This window comes from Macaca mulatta, chromosome X, assembly GCF_049350105.2.
Source record: "Macaca mulatta isolate MMU2019108-1 chromosome X, T2T-MMU8v2.0, whole genome shotgun sequence".
Classification (NCBI taxonomy): Eukaryota; Metazoa; Chordata; class Mammalia; order Primates; family Cercopithecidae; genus Macaca; species Macaca mulatta.
In genome coordinates, this window is record NC_133426.1 from 159,036,133 (window position 1) to 159,057,410 (window position 21,278).

Genomic DNA, 21,278 nt, shown 5'->3' on the forward strand with positions numbered 1-21,278 from the left:
CCTAAGTCTACAGTCCTCTGGGTTGTCCAGGGGTATTTTTTGATGCCTGTGGCCCCGTGCACCCAGGATGTTTTCTTAGACATTTTTCCAATTGGTTTGGTTAGGACTGAGCGTTCCGCCCCAGTATCGACCAAGAAGCGAACTGGGGACCCCTCCACTTGCAAAGTTACCCTGGGTTCGGGGAGGGGGTCTGAACCCCGTCCTCCCTAGTCAGAGTCCTGGGTAACGAGTACAGAGGTAGGGTTAGCTGGTCTCCGTTTCTTTGGGCAGTCTTTAATCCAGTGGCCACGTTCCTTGCAATAAGCACACTGATCTTTTTCTAATCCTTGCCTAGGGCCTTGCTTTTTCTGCTTTCTGTTTTGGCCATTTCCTGCCTGGGGGAAAGCTGCTACTAAGACTTTGGTCATTTCTTTGGTTGCCTTGAACTGTTTTTCTTCTGGAGTATCCCTATTATTATAAACTCGCTGGGCCATCTGAAGGAGGTCCTGAATCTGCTTTCCCTCTAAACCTTCTAATTTCTGGAGTTTTCTTTTAATATCTGGTGTTGCCTGGTTTACAAAGGACATTACTACCGCTGCCTGATTTTCCGGTGCTTCCGGGTCCATAGGGGTAAACTGTCTGAAGGCTTCCATTAATCTCTCTAAATACACAGCGGGGCTTTCTGTCTTACCTTGTAACACAGAATATACTTTAGCCAAATTGGTGGGCTTGCGAGCTGCAGCCCGGAGACCCGCCATTAGAGTCTGGCGATAAATGAGCAGTCGTCCCCTACCTTCTGCCGTGTTGTAGTCCCATCTGGGCCGGGTCAAAGGGAAAGCCGCATTAATGAGGTCAGGATTTGCAGTTGGCTGGCCGTCATCTCCTGGAACCAGTTTTCTGGCCTCAACTTGGATTCTTTCCCGCTCCTCCGTTGTGAACAGGATTCGGAGGAGCTGTTGACAGTCATCCCAGGTCGGCTGGTGAGTAAACATGACACTGTCTAACAACGAGGTTAGATCTTTGGGATTATCTGAGAACCGAGCATTTTGGGACTTCCAATTGTATAAATCACTGGTGGAAAAAGGCCAATACATGAGACGGGAGAGCCCGGTATCATCGAGCGATCCTATTTCTCTGAGAGGCAGGGCTACAGTGGAGTCAGGGAGTCGGGAAGCTTGGTCCCGCTGTACACGGCCTCGTGTTCGGCCGGCCGGCCCCCCCAGGTTACTTTCACTCTCGGCTGCTTCCACTTCTCGGTTTCCCTCTACGGAAGCACCACCCTGGGGGACTGGGTCCTGCGGGATAAGGTGCTGATATGGTGGGGGAAATGTGGGTTCTAACGTTAGGGGGTCCTGGCTGTCCGGCAGCACAGGGGCCGAGGGAGCAGAGGGAGTCTTTTGTCTTGTAGGTCGCGTTACTAGGACTTTGCAGGGCTCAAGGATGAATGGAGTTATCCAGGGTGGTGGGTTTTCCACAAGATCCTGCCACACTAGAATATAAGGAATTTGATCAGGATGTCCTGACTGCCCTGGCAGGAAAATCTTAGTTTTTACCTTAGTAATAATAGAGAGACAGAAAGTTCCTTCAGAGGGCCACCCTACGCCGAAAGAGGGACACTCCGAACGGCAGAAAGTAACTAGCTTTCCCTTCTTTAGTTCTACGCTTAAGTTACGCCACCGAGCCTTCACATCCTTAAAATTGGTAACAAGGAGTGAGAGCGGCGTGCTCTGGTTGTTGCCCATCTTTGGACTGCTCCTACAAAGAGAAGGGGGGACGAAAATGAGTGTGAAGCAGAGGGGAGTATCCGACAGGTCCGGTCCTGGAGGGGGAAGAAAAGGTTTTATGTTTCGTTTTGGGCTTACACTTAACACTTAACAATAACGGACAGACAGTAATAATGATGAGCATTCGCGAGCGCGTGTCGGACTTCCGACCTGAGTCAGACGGGGCAACCAAGGATGGAGGCCCCCAGATGGGCACTGGGGAACGTCTCCCACCAGTCCCGAGTGGCTGTCTTCTAGCGCGTCCGCCAAGACCGTGCCACTTACAGAACAGACCAATACAGATTACAGATTACGGATTTCGCGAAATTTCAGGGAGACAGACAGAGACAAAGACAGAGACAGTGACAAAGCCGGCTTACCTACAGATTAAGATCCGTTGACTTGGGGGTCTGGTGGGCTTGGGGGAAATCCCGGACGAGCCCCCATTTGTTATGCCCAGACCGTTTATTCCCCGAAGAAGACCACCAGAGTCCAGAGTCAAAGCTAAGCAGCAAGGATCTTTATTACAGGTTCGAACCTGGAGCTCTCACTTGCTCGTGAAACGAGACGGGCAGGAGAGCTCCCCTACTGAGCTCCGAACAATGTTATATAGTCTAAGGAAAGTAGGCATAGAATCATTATACAAATTAGAGGTATGATTGGCTGGAGTTTGAACAAAGCGATTTGGCAAACTATGATTGGTTCCCGCCATTTCTGATATTTCAGTACAACCCTTGAGGCGGAAGAGCAGTTTTACACAAAGGCAGTTAATTATATTGCATCAGGTTGCACGACCAGTTTATGGCTATCTTGCTTAAACACACCTTGTGACCTGGCTATCTTACTTAAACATTCCTTGTGACCTGGCCTCAGAAAGAGAAACATGTACTTACAGAACTTACGAAACCTCTGGTACGTGCAAAGATTAGAGAGCAGAACAAGGGTGTAGCGGGTGGGGGGCGGGTACACATCTATCTTTGTGTCCTTTCACTACTTCTACATCTAGTCCACTCTAGTTGGGAAACACCTCCGGACACATCAGGGATAGGGCATAAAGATAATGTACTTGGCAGAGTTTCATCAAGTACTGCAGTATGATTATACTTGAAACTTTGAGCCACAACAATCATAGTAAAGGCAGAGATATGACTATGGTTATAGCGAACAGCCCAAGCCTCATGAGAAAGATGCAGACAATGCGGACTACCCCCCCAAGACATATAGGTAACCCTTTAACCCCAAATTGATATGAACTATTTACTGTGCCAGTGTTTAATTCAGGATCCTAGTTTAAAAAAGGTGATGGCATCGAAGCAGTATCATTAGTAAATACTGGGACTTCTCTGACTCCCCAGGCCACACCTTGATATAAGGGTGGAAAAGGAATATAAGCCCAGTATGTAAATTCTCCAGCTGTTACCTGACAGTTTACTACGGCCAGCATAGCCAGGAATAAAGTCAGTGGGGTTTTGGGCTGCCCAGCTTGTTGAACAACCCCTTCAGCTTCTTAACTGTTTCAGTTGTCCCCATGTAGGGGGCTCCACACGAGTTCCGAAGGTGAATGTTCTCTGAGCGCTCAGATTTAGCTCCTGGAATTCCTTCAGGAACTCTTTGGATTGGCTCCTCTTCGCCATGGCACTGTTTCAACAGTCGAGATGGAAACCACTCGTCTCTGGCACCTGTACGGACAAGAGCATAGCCTCGGTCCCATTGTAAAACGTTTCCTTTTAAATATTGCCCTTGTAATGAAGGATAATACACCCACTGATTACTGTTTTGCGGTTTTTCTAAAGGCTGTTGAAAATGTTTCACCGCTGCAGACTGCTGTAATTGGCGCCAATGGTTGAGAAAATTTAAAGTAAAAAGGGCTTTCAGAATTTGATGTTTTGGGGAATCTCGCCCATCTCCCCCTTTTAGTTTTAAAAGTTGTAATTTTAAGGTAGCATTGGCTCTTTCAATAATTGCTTGACCTTGACTGTTAAATGGAATACCAGTGGAATGATGAATATGGTATAAAGAGAGAAAGGCAGCCAATTTGCAAGAGCAATAAGCAGGGGCATTATCAGTTTTTAATTCAGCAGGGACTCCCATAACTGCAAAGCGAGTAAGTAAATGAGTAATAACAGAGTCAGCCTTTTCAGAGGGTAATGGCGTAGCCCACTGTAAATGTGACCACGTATCAATAGTATGATGAACATATTTTAAACGACCAAAGGAAGGAACATAAGTTACATCCATTTGCCAAATGTGATTTTGTTGAATGCCTCGAGGATTAATACCTGGACTTAAAAAAGGTGTAATAATAGGAGCACAAGATCAGCAGGCTCTGACAATAGCTCAGGCTTGATGGCGTGTTATAGAAAATCGCTGTTGTAATCCTAAATTATTAGTATGATGTAGGTGGTGCTCATCCTGAGGCCGCTGGACACTGCCAGTAAGTAAAGAATCAATCTGAGTGTTGCCAAAAGATAAAGGTCCTGGCAAAGCTGAATGAGAATAATTTTTATAGGGTCAGCACCAAGCAACTGACGAGCTCGATGTCATCCTTTAATAATTAATTCAGCCAATTTATCAATATATGGGTGAATTTTCTTAATGGCTTTATTAGCCAAAAACAGCCACTCCAGAATATTATTATCTTGGTGTAAAACGGCCATTGGTGAATGGGGAGTATGCAAAAGACACAATGAAAGTGGAAGATTGGGTGCAATATAATCAAGGTGAGCTTCACTAATTCTATTTTCTACAAATGACAATTCTTCTTCTGCTACAGGGGATAAAGTCCCCATAGGTTGAATACAAGTATTTACAGCTCTAAGATCAGTTAATAAGTGCCATTTTCTTTTTTTTTTTTTTTGACAAGACAAACACAGGGGAATTCCATGCAGAAGTACTTGGTTCAATATGCCCCTCGGCCAATTGTTCCTTAAATTCTTTAAAGCCTTAAGTTTTTCTTTAGATAATGGCCACTGTTCCACCCGAACAGGAGTTGTAGTTTTCCACTTCAATTGTAAAGTTTGAGGCTTGTGGACAGTGGCTAAGAGTTTAAAGGATTGTAGCCCATTTTGAACATCATATTTTTGGCAGCAGAAGAAATGAGGAATGCTTAAAAAGGCACCAAATTGTTGTAAAAGATCACGGTCCCAAAGCTTAATATTAATGGGAACAATATAAAAGAACAATTTTCCTTGTTGTCCTTCAGGTCCTACACAGCTCAGGGGCTCGACAGTTTGGTAGACTATGGAAGCAGTACCTAGGCCAGATAGAGGAACCGATACTTGTTTCTTTTTCCAATGATAGGCCATTGAGCCAAACATTATTATATACATCCTCTCCTGTGTCGACTAATCCCTCAAAAAGTATCCCATTAATTTGCAATGAACATAAAGGTTTTGATCAGAAACTAAAGTTTCCCAGAAAACAGTTTTCCCAGTACTACCGAAACCTCCTTGACGACACACATCTCTAGATAAGAAAGGAAAAAAAGGCAATAAAAGCAATTGTGCAATACGTTCCCTTGCCTCTAGGCGCATAAATTGTGAGGCTTGTACCATAATAAGGATTTCATCAGTAAAATCAGGATCAATAATTCCTGGGACCATCATTAACCCCCGCATAGCGCTGCTGCTTCGACCTAGTAAAAGTCCTACATGTCCCTTTGGCAAAAGACCACACACTCCGGTAGTCAAGTTATATATTCCTCCATTAGGAGATAAAGTATAAGGTTGGACAATAGCTAGGTCAGCAGCGGCACTCTGCTTAGTGGCAGCATAAAGCTGAGACTGGCGTAGGCCTGCATTGTAGTTGGGGCCCCAAGCCTGCGGGCCCCGGTTCCCGTTTCCCGAGAGGGGTGACAGTACATTCCCACTTTATCAGTTTTTGAACGGCATTCATTGGTCCAATGTCGACCCTTGCCACATAGTTTACACATATCAGATGGTAACCTTTTTTCTTTTAGAGCAGAAGAGCCTAATTTTTTCAGCATTCCTTCTTAAAATGACCGAGTTTCCCACATTGGTAACATATACCTTGTTTAGAATTGCCTTTTAAAGCCTTAGAAAGTGCCCCAGCAAACAACTGAGCATTGTAAATAGCTCCTCCAACACCTGCACAAGCCCCAATGTATTCAGCTAAATCAGCTCCACTAGCTTTTAGAGGACGCAGCAATTTTTGGCACTCAGGATTAACATTCTCAAAGGCCAGAGTATCCAAAAGAATTTTAGCAGCAGGGCCTGAACCTACAGTCTTTAATACAGCATCTTGAAGACGGGCTACAAAATCTGGATACAGCTTAGTGGCTCCTTGTAGGATCTTTACAAAAGGTAAAGAAGTTTTACCCACTATTCCAACCTTAGTCCACGCTTTTATAAACAAGGCTTTAATCTGAGTGAGAGCAATATCATCTAGGCCTACCTGAGCATTAAGAGTGGCGTATTGTCCTGAACCTGTAAGCTGCTCCTCAGTCGCCCTGGGGGATTTCGCGTAGCATTTTTTCTAGCTTGTACTCTTGCTTTTTCCCACCACCAACTTTTTAATTGAAGCCATTGCGAACGATCAAGGACAGCCTGTCCCAACGTTTCCCAGTCAATAGAAATCATCATATGTTCTAAAGAGAAGAAATCGAGAAGGCCAAGAACAAACTGTGACTGAGGTCCATAATTAGCATTTCTTTCAAAAATTTAAATTGTAGGGCTGTAAAAGTCACATTCTGGCCACCATTTGGGAACTGAGCATTGGGGCCAAAAGCAGCCCGTGTTATTGGGAATAAATCTAATTCCTCGAAATCATCCTTTTCCTTCGATTCCTTCTTTTCTCCTACAGGAGGAAGAGGCACAGAGAAAACCTGACCTGACATAGGCAAAGAGGTTGGAGGTGGAGGCAAAGGGAATTCCATTTAGCAGAAGGGAAGGTAACAGGGAAGGCTCATGGCGGAGAGATAGGAGAAACAGGAGCAGCGGTACCTTGCAATTTTAACAACTGTTGTAACATCTCTAAAATGCACTGCAAATCAGAATTTCCTTCAGATGAAGGAAGCATTAGCTCTTTTTCCAATTCCTTGTCCTCAAAAACCGGGGCGTAAATATATTCCTCTCTAGGATCATTCCTCTCTAAAGCTTCAGATGCCTCACCTCCTGTGGCAGTATCGCCATGCTCTGAGTCAGTTTCAAGTAACTCTAATGCCTGAGTAATAGAACTACACACAAAGTCCACAAAGTCAGAGGCATCATTTGCCCTCGCTGATGAGCTCGACGCAGTACTTTAACCACTTGTAACCATTCCTTTTGATTTAACTGCACTTTGGTTTGATATTGAAACCAATAACAATGTTGTTCAACATGGGCAAACAATCACTTCAAAGTCTTATGTTCCTTAACTAACTTCTACTCCTATAGACATCAACAGTCCCTGCAGTAACCACAAATATTCAGAGGCCAGACAGGTGGAATTCCCCATAATTTTCCCGTGGGTCCCCCTTTCTTTATTTACCTGCCCGGGGTGTTCCCCCTCCGGTTCCTTGCTCTCGTGGAGCCACGGACCCTGCTCGCTGCGCCAGATGTTGGGGTCCGCGTGTTTCCTAAACAAAGGAATGAACACACAAGACAACACAAGACAAGACAAACATGGCGGCCACCTCGAATCGCGCTCACCTTTATTTTATACAGTCGTTTGTGTACTGTTGCCAAGTCACAAGACACATTGTTGTTTTTCTGACCTTTCCCTGACTTTCTGGATTTTCAAGATATTTACATATAAACAGGCCCCCAACGCCCTGCTTCGTTTGCAAGAGCAGGACTTGTCCAGAACGCCCTGCTTCGTTTGCGAGAGCAGGACTTATCAGGAACACCCTGTTTGTGAGCATGTAGTCCTCTACAAGGGTTGTATCCCAGGAACTGATACGTTACAAGCCAAAATCAGACGCTACTCGCCAGCTCATTTGGAAAACATTTTAAGAATGCATTGAAGACATGCAGCAGGATGATCAGATGTCTAAAGGTCGCTATTCAAAGTCAAATGTATTTTTGCTATTAGAGGGGCCCCAGTGTGAGGAACAGGGACAGTCAGGGACTTCTGCAGAAAGTAGAACTGTTCTATGTCAGGAGAAGGGCAGGTGACTCTTGGCTGTTCCACTGAAAGTAGGGCACAGCCTTTAAAGGATGCAACCATGAAGAGCTTAGCAGCAAGCTAGATTCCAGAATTGGACAGGCAGGCATATATGGGGCAAGACCATTGTGGAAGGGTGCTATAATTCGGGAAATTGCTGGGAATGCACTGAAACGCTGGCACCTGGACAGAGTTGGCTCTCACGGAACCACAGACAATCCCTGAATTCTGTTGGTTCTCCTCGTCATCTTCCTTCTTGTCTTAGTTATTTCATGCTGCTGTAAGAAAATGCTATAGACTGAGGGTCTTACATAACAGACGTTTATTTTCTCCGAGTTCTGGAGGCTGGGAAGCCAAAACTCAGAATGCCAGTATGGTGGGTGTCTGGTGAGGGTTCTCTTCCTGGCTTATAGATGCCTACCTTCTCTGTGAGTCTTCACATGGCAAAGAGAGAAAGGGAGAAAAGTGCAAGCATTTCTTCCTATAAGCAAGATACGGTGTGGATCAGTATCCCCACCAAATCTCATGCCGAATTGTAATCTGCAGTGTTGGAGGTGGGGCCTGCTGGGAGGTGACTGGATCATGGGGACAGATTTCTCATTAATAGTTTAGTGCCATCACCTTGGTACTGTGCTCATGATAGTGAGTGATTTCTCACGACATATGGTCATATAATAGTGTGTGGCAATGCCCCCCGTCTCTCTTGCTCCTGCTTTCACCAAGTGAAGTGCCTGCTCCTTCTTTGCCTATTGCCATAAGTAAAAGCTCCCTAAGGCCTCTCGAGAAGCAGATACTTCCATGGTTCCTGTACATCCTGCAAACCACAAGCCAATTAAACCTATTTTTTAAAAATAAATTACCCAGTCTCAGGTATTTCTTTATGGCAGTGCAAGAATGATCTAATACAGACATTAATCCAATCGTGAGGGCCTACGCTCTCAGGACCTCATCTAACCCTAATTACCTCCCAAAGGCCCCATCTCCAGGCCATCACACTGGGACTCAGAGCTTCAACATATATATATATATATACTTTTTTTTTTTTTTGGAGGGGAACACATTTCAGTCCATAGCACTTCTTTAGGTGTACTTTTTGTAGCTTGACCACAGGGTCCTTCATTTGGTTGCCTGAGAGACATGGATTCCTGAGAAGTAAATAGCAAGACAAAAGTCAGCTTCAGTTTGGGACGAGAAGGAATGACATACACTCAGATGAATTCAGACCATGTGTATTTGTTTGCTTTGGCTGTCATAACAAGGTACCACAGACTGGGGGAGCTTAAGCATCAGAAATGTGTTTTCCGAGTCCCAGAGGCTACAAGTTCAATCTCAAGGTGTGGGCAGAGTTGAGTTGTCCTGAGGCCTCTCTCCTTGACTTGTAGATGGCCATTCTCTTCCTGTGTCTTCACATGGTCTTTCCTCTGTGTGTGTCTGTGTCCTAATGTCCTCTTCTTGTAAGGACACCAGTCGTATTGGATTGGAGCCCACCCTAATCTAGCAGGGATACAGTCCCAACCCTGTTGCTTATTAGCCATGTAATTATGGGGAAATTATCAAGCTGCATGAGCATCAGGTTCTTCATCTGTGAAGCAGGTTTGATAAAGTCTTATACGACTGTCGGAGTGTGTGCAATGAAAGTAAAGCACTTGGCTCAGGGCCTGGCGTGTATTAGATCATTAATGTTTGGCAGTTATTTGTGTTAGTATTTGGAACTCAGATCCTACCGCAGTTTCCTCTGGAAATTTTGTTGTTGCTGTTGTTATTGTTATCTAGGAAACCTCAGAGTACCTAGCACAATAGTACAGGGAATACCAACTCAGCCCAAAGTGTTGCTTCATAGACAAAACACAGTAGAATTTCCCTCCTAGATGATCTATTATTTAATTTGTGTGCGGAGGAGTCTTCTTCAGCTGGATGCAGCTCAATGTTTCCTGACTTTGAGTCCAGGACCAACTCTTTTCCTCGCTCTCAGCTGCTTTTCCATCTCAACCACTATTTTCATTCATATAATCACCACCCAAAATCTAGCCCATGCTTAGGAATGGCCAAATGACACTTGAGACAACCTAATTAGAATGCCATTTGAATAGAGTCAGCTCCGGCTCTCCCACTAAGGCAGAAGAAGAGTACCTTGTCAGTGGCTTCTGGGCCTCCCTTCCTGAGAGATGCACCCTTACCTCCCAGGAAACCCTTGCAGATGATGAATATCCATCACCTAGCTCTCGGGCTGTATTCAACCGCGCTGGCATAAGAGCACAGGATGCCTTCCACTCCTGCCCCAGGTGGAAACTCGTCTATGTTCATTCACCGACCATAATGAACTGCCCAGAGCAGTTTTCCATTCCAGGCTTTTCTCTCACTGTTTGAGAATCTGGCCCTGGGCCCACCCAGCTTCATTAGAATCAGCGTCCTCAGAAGGAACTGCAGTTTCCCAAAGCCTGAAAGGCCCTCGCTCAGGGCATTTACACTCCACCACTCTCACCAGGGCACCACACATTCTGCCCTCTCTTACTTTTCCTCTAGGTCTTAGAGGACATCTCACCAACTTAATTTTATGACTATAGCTCCTAGATTCTACCACCCTTCGGGTAGGGGTGGGTCTGACTTATTCCAGTATCTCCACTAACATAGGGCCTTCCAAAGAGCAGATGTTCAGTGAATGTTTGAGAAAGAATGAGCCAGTGACCAGGACGTCCATTTAAGATATAATTTCTCCTACATCCTTGAATAAGCCAAGAAAATCCAGGTACACATATATGGTTTAATTTTATAGAACAACACATGAATAAAAAGCTGAGAATTAACTGTCTTTTCCTTTTATTTTTATTTTTTAGAGTAAAGTGAGAGCAAGTTTATTAAGAAAGTAAAGAAATAAAAGAATGGCTGCTGCTGGTTGTCCTTTTTTTTTTTTTTTTTTTTTTTTTTTTTGAGACTGAGTCTCACTCTGTCGCCCAGGCTGGATTGCAGTGGCGTGATCTCGGCTCACTGAAAGCTCTGCCTCCCTGGTTCACACCATTCTCCTGCCCCATTCTCCCAAGTCGCTGGACTACAGGTGCTTGCCACCCCGCCCGGCAAATTTTTTGTATTTTTAGTAGAGACGGGGTTTCACTGTGTTAGCCAGGATGGTCTCAATCTCCTGACCTTTGGCCTCCCAAAGTGCTGGGATTACAGGCTGAGCCATGGTGTCCGGCCGGTTGCCCATTTTTATGGTTATTTCTTGATTATTTGCTAAACAAGGGGTGGATTATTCATAAGTTTTTCAGGAAAAAAGTGGGCAATTCTTGGAACTGAGGGCTCCTCCCTTTTTTCAGCCATAGAGGGTAACTTCCACACGTTGCCATGGCATCTGTAAACTGTCATGGTGCCGGTGGGGGTGTCTTTTAGCATGCTAATGCATATAATGAGCAGTGAGGATGACCAGAGGTCACTCTCATTACCATCTTGGCTTTGGTGGGTTTGGGCTGGCTTCTTTACTGCAACCCGTTTTATCAGCAAGGTCTGTATGACTTATATCTTGTGCTGACATACTGTCTCATCCTGTGACTAAGAATGCCTTACCTCCTGGGAATGTAGCCCAGTAGGTCTCAGCCCTATTTTACCCAGACCCTATTCAAGATGGAGTTGCTCTGGTTCAAACACCTCTGACATTTCCCTCCTCTCTTTTATCTGAGAACCTTTATTCCTAAAGGTGGTAGAGGGATGAAGATCCATCCTCTGTAACTTCTTCAGGCTGAATATGGGTGATGATATTACCGCCTAATTATGAGAGTCTTTTGAATTCAGGGCAGAGAGGAACTCAGTCAGAAAGCGTCAGTGTGGTGAGGGTCATACACAACTCTGAGTTCTGACAAAAGGCGGTATCTGGAAGATTAATAAGTGTTCAGTTTAAGAAAACATTGAGTAAGCTTATCCTGCACTCCTACACCAAGAGTACAACACCAATGTATTCCACAACAGTAAAGCAAAATAGGTAAAATTATCCCAAGTAAACTAAATAAGAAGGCTTTCCTTGAACTGGGCAACTGTTAGAACCAGGCAGATATGGGGTCATTATCTGATTTCAGTATGTGCCCAGAACTAGAATATTGATCCAGATTTTTACATTACCTATCCCTCTTGTCTCTTCTAAATAGCAGTCAGAGATCACTGATTAGTTCACAGGAATAAGAAAAGTGAGTCTAAATTGCAGAAAAAAACTTGAAAACAACTAATGAAACTAGAATCTAATAACAGGGGTACCATAGTTTTTGCACCATAATGTTTTTTCTCTCTCCAGTCTCCCACTTTTACTAAAGACAAATCGTGGTAAGACTGATTTGTTTTATCATACTTGGCCTGATCATTTGTATAAAGTGCAGCAAGAATAATTATTTTTCACATACGCTCTTTATATTTTTATTTATATTTTGTTTTTTAATAGAGTCAGTCTCCCAATGTTGCCCAGGCTGATCTCGAACTCCTGGCCTCAAGCAATCCTCCTGCCTCGGCCTCCCAAAGTGCTGGGACTGCAGGCATGAGCCACCATGCCCAGTCTCACATAAGCTCTTTTAAAATTGACTTTGATGGGCCTGGCATAGTGGCTCACACCTGTAATCTCAGCACTTTGGGAGGCTGAGGCAGGCGGATCACCTGAGGTCAGGAGTTCAAGACCAGCCAGGCCAACATGTTGAAACTCCATCTCTACTAAATATATATATGTATATATAATTAGCCAGGTGTGGTGGTGGGTGCCTGTAATCCAAGCTACTCGGGAGGCTGAGGCAAGAGAATCGCTTGAACCCAAGTGGTGGAGGTTGCAGTGAGCCAAGATTGACCCCCGTCCCTGCACTCCAGCCTCGGCAACAAGAGCGAAACTCCATCTCAATAAATAAATAAATAAATAAATAAATACAAAATTTAAAAATAAATAGCTTTGATGGAGCTCTCTTCCATAGAAGGAATCTCAGATAAGACCTTTTAAAAGCTGAGTCCATCCAGGGGTTGGTGGCAACAAATACCCGTGAGTTGGGTGAAATACTCTCCTCTTGAGGTCCCAAGATAATTTGGGGCTCCTGGGCGTGTCAGAAAATGACGTTCTTTATTTACCACAGGTCAGAAACCCTGCACAGGGACTGTGTAGACAAGTTATGAGGCTAGTTTTCCCAAGGGGTTTTTATTGGCTCTATAAGTCAAGTTTGATTCCTTAAAGAAAAGAACACCATTCCAGTCAAAGCCTTGGTAAAATAACCAGTTTCTCGAATTGTGTCTGGTTGCAAAAGAAAACAGATCCTTATTGTACTTACGCAAATAACTATATTGCTATAAGTTAAGAATATTCACAGGTAATTTCCACATTCTAGAGAAATTAGGTAGAGAGAAACAAACATGCTCTGAATTTTTTTCACGAAGTATACTTTACTGAATTGTTAAAAGCTGTCAATAGCCCAAAAGAAAAGTTTTCCTGACTCCTAAGTCTGCCAGTCAGTGCAGCTGTCTATTTCCTTTGGGTCAGGGGGTTTTGTCCCATCAGAGTTCACCAGAAAGATGTTACTTGAATGGGGTCCCAATCCAGACTCCAAGAGAGGGTTCTTGGAGCTCATGCAAGAAAGAATTCGAGGTGAATCCATAGAGTAAAGTGAGAGCAAGTTTATTAAGAAAGTAAATAAAAGAATGGCTACTCCATAGGCAGAGCAGCCTATCTTTTCCTTTTATTTCTCTATTTCATGACACCATCAATTGTTTTGCTAATTTATTTCACTTTCCAAGGAAACACCTATTCCAATGCCATGGCATCTTGTTCCAAACCACAAAACAAGATGAAGGGCTTCCCAATATGTTTTACAAAATAGCAAACTCTTACTCTTGAAATGGATTAGCAAAAATACATGTGCAACCAATATCATTAATACACTGAGATGTTGAAGCTAGTTATTTCTTCTACTAAAAGGAACAATACTTGAAAATTACCAAAAGGAAACAAAGGTCGAATTCTAAGTCATCCAAATAGAACAGAACACAAAGACATTATACAATGTGTTCCCTTCCACCCACCGTGCCTTTCACTAGTGAGAACGCCAACTGCTCTCTTTAGAGTGAAGAATGGGCCTCGTGTCACACTGAGTGGAGAAGCTGCTGGATGTGGCCCTGGAACGTGCACTAGTATATACCCCTCACCCTTCACTGACCCTGGCTGCATCTCCTGCTGAAACTCTCTCTTCCTCCTCTCTCAAATCCTCTTCATACAGGAATGGGTATGAAGTGAGTTCTCTTCCACTGATCTTGGTCACGTACTCCAAGACTTTCTTCTTGCTGGTTTCAGCATGGGCCCTTGGACCCCACAGGAACTCATAGCATGCAGGATCACTTCTGGGCACCTGCCAGTACTCCAGGTAATTTTCCTGCACCCAATCCTGGGTGAGCAGCTTCCTGGGCTCCCCATAGATGAAGTGCTCCCACCCAGCATACATCTCTATCACATTCAGGGCTTCCCACATAACCTCCTCTGGGGCACAGTTGCCCTCCATGTAGATCACACACAGGACAATTATTAGGAGGTCCGTCTTGGGCTTGCTCAGGTCATCAACCAGCATGCCATCATAGGAGAGGCCCAGGGAGGTGACAAGGACATAGGAATGACCGGGGAGGACCACTCCCTTCACGTCATTGCCAAAGATCAGCTGCATGTACTCGGAGGATTCCTTGAAAATGAAAGGAAAGTAGTCTTTGTAATTTTTGATGACACTACCCACCATTTCTGGCTTTGTGATTGACTCCTTAATTTGAAACTTGTGGAGCAGGACACTAACTAAATCAGACACCTTGTCAGAGTGCTTCTCGGAGCAAGGACTCCATGACACTTGGGTTGGGCAAGGTGATTGGCTCCTTCTTTTCTTGGTTGCTGGAGCCCTCATCAGATTGGTTCCATAGAGTGTTATCGATGGTAGTGGGGGAGGAGGAGGCTCCCTGCATACTCTGGGGAGGACTCAGTGCCCCAGGAGCACACAACTCCAGGGTGCCCATGGTCAGACTAGAGGAAGAAGAGGCAGCCTCCTCCTCCTCAGGCACAGGATCCTGCCCACCCACCAGGCCAGGGGTCTCTCCTTGGGCCTCACGGCCTTCCTCAGGCATGTAGTGCTGACTCCTCTGCCCAAGAGGCATGATGACTCTGGTCAGGGCAGCAGACGGGAGTGTGGGCAGGAGCTGGGTAATGGGGATCCACAGGTCTGGGAAGAGAGGGAGCGTGTGAGAGACCTCAGCTAAGAACCAAACCTTGGAGGCTCTAACAAATGCCTATTTATGGATTTTCTCCTTCAGTGCTCCTCTAGGGCCTCCTTGGGTTCCTGTCCTCCTGGTCAGCCGGTCCCCTGAGAATCTGAAGAGAAGTGAGACAGCTCCTGAGGTTACAGCCAGCCAGCAGAGGCCAAGGCTCCAACACTGATGGTAGGGCCGGTGGGGCTGGGCGCTGTGGAGTCCCATCCATTATGGGTGGGTGGGACCCTTGGTATACATTCAGGGTAAACACCTCAACTTGACTGCTGACACTGCCTGGGTCTCCTCTGCTCTGTGACTTGAGGACACTGACTCAGACTAAAGCCTCACCTCCAAGTTCCTGGAGCTCCTAGAAGAGGAATCAAGGGGCCCTCAGGGTGCAGGCTGCAAGCACTGCCTCAGTCCCCCAGCACTGTCAGGAGGGTGGGCTGGACTCTGTCAGTTCCCCCACTCATTTGCATAGATGGTCCCTTCTATGCTCACCCAGGGCCTTCACATTTCTCCTAGCAGGGCCTGAATCCTGCCCCTTTGCTGGCCTGAGAAAATCTCAGATCAAGAGCTCATATCCCTGATATGGAACAGAAGGGCATGAGGGGACCCACATCTGGCCACACCTGCTCAAGGCTTCACAGCAAGGACAGTAAGAGGTGGCCATATTCAGGTGGGTCCGTATGTCCTGAGATGAGGAACCTGTTTGGTCCACATCTTGATGCCTGCAGATCCCGGGACTCTTCCTGTTGACCTGAGGCCACCACCTTAAGTCAAAGCCCTATCTCCAAGATACACCAGTAAAGGAAGTGAGGGGATTCCATCCACCCACTGTTCCCTGCAGTTTCCCATGCCTGACAGAAAAGGCAGGGCAGGGCTGGGTCATTTGCATTCTCTGTGTGGGGTCCACTTAGTCCTCAGCTTGACTGCTGGCTGAGCCTGGGACCCTCCCTCTGACCTAAATGCAGCCCCTCCAACCAAGGCCTCCCCCTCCCTGAGACCACTGATCCTGGTATAAGAGAGGAGGCCTCAACTGACAGGTCTGACCATGCTCTCTGGGGGAACAACAGGGGCAAGGCAGATTTCTGTGGGGCCTCCATCTGCCTTCTGGTCCAGGGGTACCCTTCATCCTCCCTCAGGTTCCTCACCTAGGGTCTTAGCAGATCCTGGGTCCACTCTGTCTGTCAATCAGATGGGGGTCCCTGTGTTGGCCTGAGTAACCCACTGAGACCAAGGTCCTCACTTCCCTGAGATCCCAAAGCCGAAGTGAGGAGGACTCACATCCCATCAACCTTCCATGGGGTGTTCAGGGCTGACACCAGGGGCTGCCCCCTTTTGTTCTATAGGGTGGAAGTTCCAAAGTCCTCCTGTGGGTTATTCATCTTTACTCCTGCCGGGACCTGCCGGTCCTCAACCCTCAGCCCCGTGAGGTGAGCAGACATCTCCCCTTTACACATCTCCCTGAGGGTTCTCTAACTTCCTGCCCATGGCACAAGTGAGATTGCCACTTAGGGCTACCGTGGATCAGGTCCCCCCAGAGCCAAGAACAAGGACAGCAGACTCTGCGGGGTCTCTTCTTTCTGGGATGGGGGTACCTCCAGTCCTCATGAAAGGTGCACACCTTGGGTCCTGCAGATCCTTGGACTCCTCCCTCTGCTGACCTGGTGTGGCTCCCTCTACTGGCCTGTCAGTGTCACTGGGACCAAGGTCCTCACCTCCCTGAGACCTCCCGCCTCCAACCACATGGCAGAAATAAAGGCATGCCACATGCCATCCCTGCCTGGGGCCTCCCAGGGCTGAGAACAGGGGAAGCTGGGCGGCTCTGCAAGTTCCCTTCTTCTTTATGATGTGGAGGTAACTTCTTATCTTCAGTCCTTACCAAACTTCCTCCCAATCACTCCTGGAAGACCCTGGACTCTACCCTGTGCTGACCAGGTGTGGCTACCTCTGCTGAGCTGAGGACGCCCCTCAGACCAAGGCCCCCACCTCACTGAGACCTGGGAGGTAGAGGTGAGAGGGCACCACACCGTCACCCCTGCGTGGGATTCCCAAAGCTGACAGAAGGTGCAGGTTTCAGGGGGCCTCCACTGTCTGGGTGTCTTCCAGGTATTCAGATTGAATCCCGACAGGGCCCCGCTCTTTCCCTTCTGCTGAACTGTATGCCAAGGCCACCATGTTCCTGATACCCTCAGGGAGAAAGTGGTGGGACAGCATCCCTTCCCCACAGTCCTGCCGAGGCCTCCCAGGACTGACAGTAGGGGCAGGTTTCCTAAGTCTGGGAAGAAAGGTCTTCTGAGTCATCCTTCAGAGCTCTGGAACTCCTCTCTCTGCTGACCTGAGGCCCCACTCTCCAAACCACAGCCCACTCCTCCCTGACACCCCAAAGGCACAGCGAGTTCAGGCCACATGTGGCCACTGTGCCTGGGACCTCCCAGGGTCGAGGTCCCCACTGATTTGGACTGCAAGTTCCCGTCAGTCCTCCCTCTTCTTCCTGCCCTTGACTCCTGGCAGGCTTGGGCCCCACCCCAGCCTGCTGAGCTGAGTCTTCATCCCTCAGATTCCCAAGGCCAAATGAGGAGGCACCTCAGTCTCAAACAGGGGGAGGGTGGGCCCCCTGTCCTGAGGTCCTGGGTGCCCTCAGGCCTCTCTCAGGTCTCCCTTGTCTCCCAGCAGGGCCTGGGCCCTCCCTCTGCTCCCCACGAGCCGTGCTCATGACATGAAGCCCCTTCCCTCCGTCAGCCCTGGATTCAGATGCCAGGATCCACATGCCTGGCCACCATGCCCGGAAATTCCCAGGGGTGACAGCAAGGACAGAGCCCCGCTCTGTGGAGCCCTCAACCCTCTCTGAGGGTCCTGAATGTGATGGCTGGCAGAGCCTGGCTGCTGCCCTCTCCTAGGCAGCCCTGCCCTGGTCACACCAACCTGTGACTCCAGAGTCCCCTGAGGTTTAAGTGGCAGAGAGCTGGGGGAGGCCCAGCCTGAGAAGTCCGCCCCCGGGGTGGTCCTGGGTTGGCAGCAGTGCTGGTGCTGGATTATTTAGGATCCTCTATCTTGGCTTGCAACGTGGCGTCCCGAGTTCTCCCTCAGCGCCTCACCTTTCCTTCACACAAAGCCTGGGCCCGCTTTCCTCCGCCGCTCTTAGGCCGCCCCTCAAAACCAGGCCCTTGCTTCCCTCTGATCCCTGAGGCGCAAATCAGTGGCGTCACATCCGGGCATCTGGGGCTTTCCTGCGTTGACAGCAGGGGCAAAACCTGATTCTGTCGGGGTGGGAATGGGAATGGGAATGGAGGAGGGGTGGGGGCGAGGATGGGGGTGATGATGGGGATAGGGGTGGGGATCCTGAGGCTGTAGGTCCTGGCGGTGACGGTGGGCCTGGCGATGAGGAGGGCCCTCAGTCGTTCCTCAGGGTCCTCACCTTGAAGCCTGGCAGAACCTGGGCCCTACCCTCTCCTAACCACCCCTGCTTTGGTCACACCAAGCTCTGACTCCAGAGTCCCCTGTGGCATAAGCGGCAGGGGTTGGCAGGGTGCCGGGGGGTGACCCAGACTGAGAAGCACGCCCCCAGGTGGTGCAGGGCTGGCAGCAGGGGCGACGCTGAATGATTTGGGGCCCTCTATCTGAGGTGGAGGCGTCCTCAGTCCTCCCTCAGCCTCTCACCTTGCCTCCTCACAGAGCCTGGGTCCACTTCCCTCTGCCGATCTCAAGCCGCCCCTCAGACCGAGACCCTCGCTTCTCTGACCCCTAGGCGTCGCAGCCGGCCACCAAGCCTGGGGCTTCCTCGGGTTGACTGCAGGTGTTGTACCGGATTCTGCTATGAGTGGGGGTGGAAATGGGGGTGGGGGTCGTGAGGGTGGAGGTGGGGGTCGAGGTCAAGGGGGTGCGGACTCTCAGTCATCCTCAGGGTCCTGACCTTGATGCCTGGCAGAGCCTGGATCCCATCCTGTGCGGATGGTGTCTGCTCCCCTCAGACCAAAGCACTGACTCCAAGTCCCCTGAGGTGGCAGTGGAGGGAGGGATATGGTCGGGGCGACAACATTGCCAGGGTCTTCCAAGGCTGACAGGAGGGGCTGAACTGGATTCTGTGGCCCCTCTATGTGGGGTGAGTGGACCCCCAATCCTCACTCAGGAGGGCCCTCCTCCTGGCTCCTGACTCTTTGATGAAGTGATGGGTGGAGGATGCTCAGTTTCTGTCACCTCTGAGTATTTGCCCAGCTGTACCCCTTGCAGAGAATGGCTGCGGGTCCCAGGCCAGGTGCTCCCTGGGGAGCTGCAGCACCTGTGATTGTAGTGACCTCTGAGAGAAGATAGACACCTTCCCACGGGGGCTCCTCCCCAGCCAGAAGTTGACTTGTCAAACCTTTTGTCCTAAAGGGTTTATTTTTACACTGAAGAGGCTGAGCAGCAGCAAGAGAATTGAGGAGTCCTGCATTTTGAATTTATCTGACATTTCATTATACAGTTTAGTGACTTGCATATTTTAATCCGCATTCATACAGTGAGAAATAAATTTTACATTTCTGCTAATTGTATGTGTACACTATATGTCATATATGTAGACTACGCTTATGTTTAGATACATAAACTCCTATGTATGTATATATGTCTATTATATATGAATTTTATGTATTCACATGTATATATCTTTACAGATAAATGTGTAAATATATATTACATATACTTATTTTATTAAACAATATCTACTCATACTATGTATGATTCACTCACGCTATTCCATTTCTAGTTCATTCTTTATATTCTATTTAAATTATATTTTTGGAGGGCCAGGCCTCACCTACTAAGATGGTTTCAAGTGGGTATTAACAGAACTCTGGAGCCATCGTGTCTCAATCACACCAAGATTCCTGGTGTCCTGATATTACCCCAGGGCTACTGGCATCACATTGTGAGATGCTGCCTCATATTAGGCAATAATAATGGGGTGGGAGTTTAAAATTTTTTTTCTACCCATTCCGTAGTGTGCTGTCAGCACAGGCTACAGACCTCCCCAACTTCTCTGCCACTACCGCATGCCCCAAACACAAGTACCAGTTCAAGAAAGTCTTAGTCTCCCCAGGGATTTCTCTGTTTTGTTGTTTAGATTTTATTGCTAATACTTTTTTTTTTTTCTTTTTCCATTGTATAGTTTTTCAGAATTGATTTTAGGAACAGAACACAGCAGCCTGAACTTGATTGTTATTTTGACAGCTACACGTAAGGCACTAGATCTGTACATAATTTAAGCAGAATTGACATCCTTGCAATATTCTGTTTTCCATCAACGAATATGGGATACTCCTCCATTTACTTGGAAATTTTTTTCCAGGATCTATCAGTAAACTTATACAGTTGCCTCCGTTAATATCTCATATATTTTTGTTAGGCTTCTGTTTAATTTTGGATTTTATTGCTTTTTTGAATGCTATATTTTCTGTTTTATATGTTCTAAGTTGCTTTTGTGTGGCAATCCTCTTGATTTTGCTATAGTGATCTACCATTTGCTGTTTTCTGAATCCTCTTAATTATTTGAATATTCCATGTGTCTTTTCCTTTGAATTTTCTTGATCGATAATCATATTCTCAACAAATACTGTGTTTCTTTTCAATCTTCATACCTCTTTTTCATTTTGATATCCATAGCTCTGACTCTTTTGCATTTTTGTTACCCACTGCAGCTATGGACGGTAGCCATGACAGCATATGTCAGTGACTTGTGCCTGACATGAATGTGAATGCTTCTTCTAACAGTTCGTATTTAAATATGGTTGCTGCCAATTTTAGGAAATGGAAGTTCCTCTTCATCTTAGTTTGCTAAAAGTTGTTAATTTGAAATCGCATAGTATTTCTTTCAGAGGCTTTTTCTGTACTCATCGAAATGACCAAATGTTTTTCTACTGTATCTTGTATGTACATAATTACAATTGAATTTCTTTCTAATGTTAAAAATACTTTTGGCTTGCAGGCAGAACAAGATGGCCAAACAGAAGCCTCCACCAATTGTCCTCCCTGCAGGAAGATCAAATTGAACAACTGTCCACACAAAGAACATTTTAATGAGAATGAAAAATCAGGTGAGTGATCATAGTACCTGGTTTTAACTTCATACCAATGAAAGGGGCACTGAAGAGGGTAGCAAAGACAGTCTTGAATTGCTAACACCACCCCTACCCCATCTCCCAGCAGTGGCTGTGTGGCACAGAA

The 21,278-nt window shown here is 46.9% G+C and overlaps 1 pseudogene; it reads left to right on the forward strand.

The window, feature by feature from the left end:
• LOC144338613 (chondrosarcoma-associated gene 2/3 protein-like) overlaps nt 1-21,278 on the forward strand; it is a 48,867-nt pseudogene that overhangs the window by 10,437 nt on the left and 17,152 nt on the right.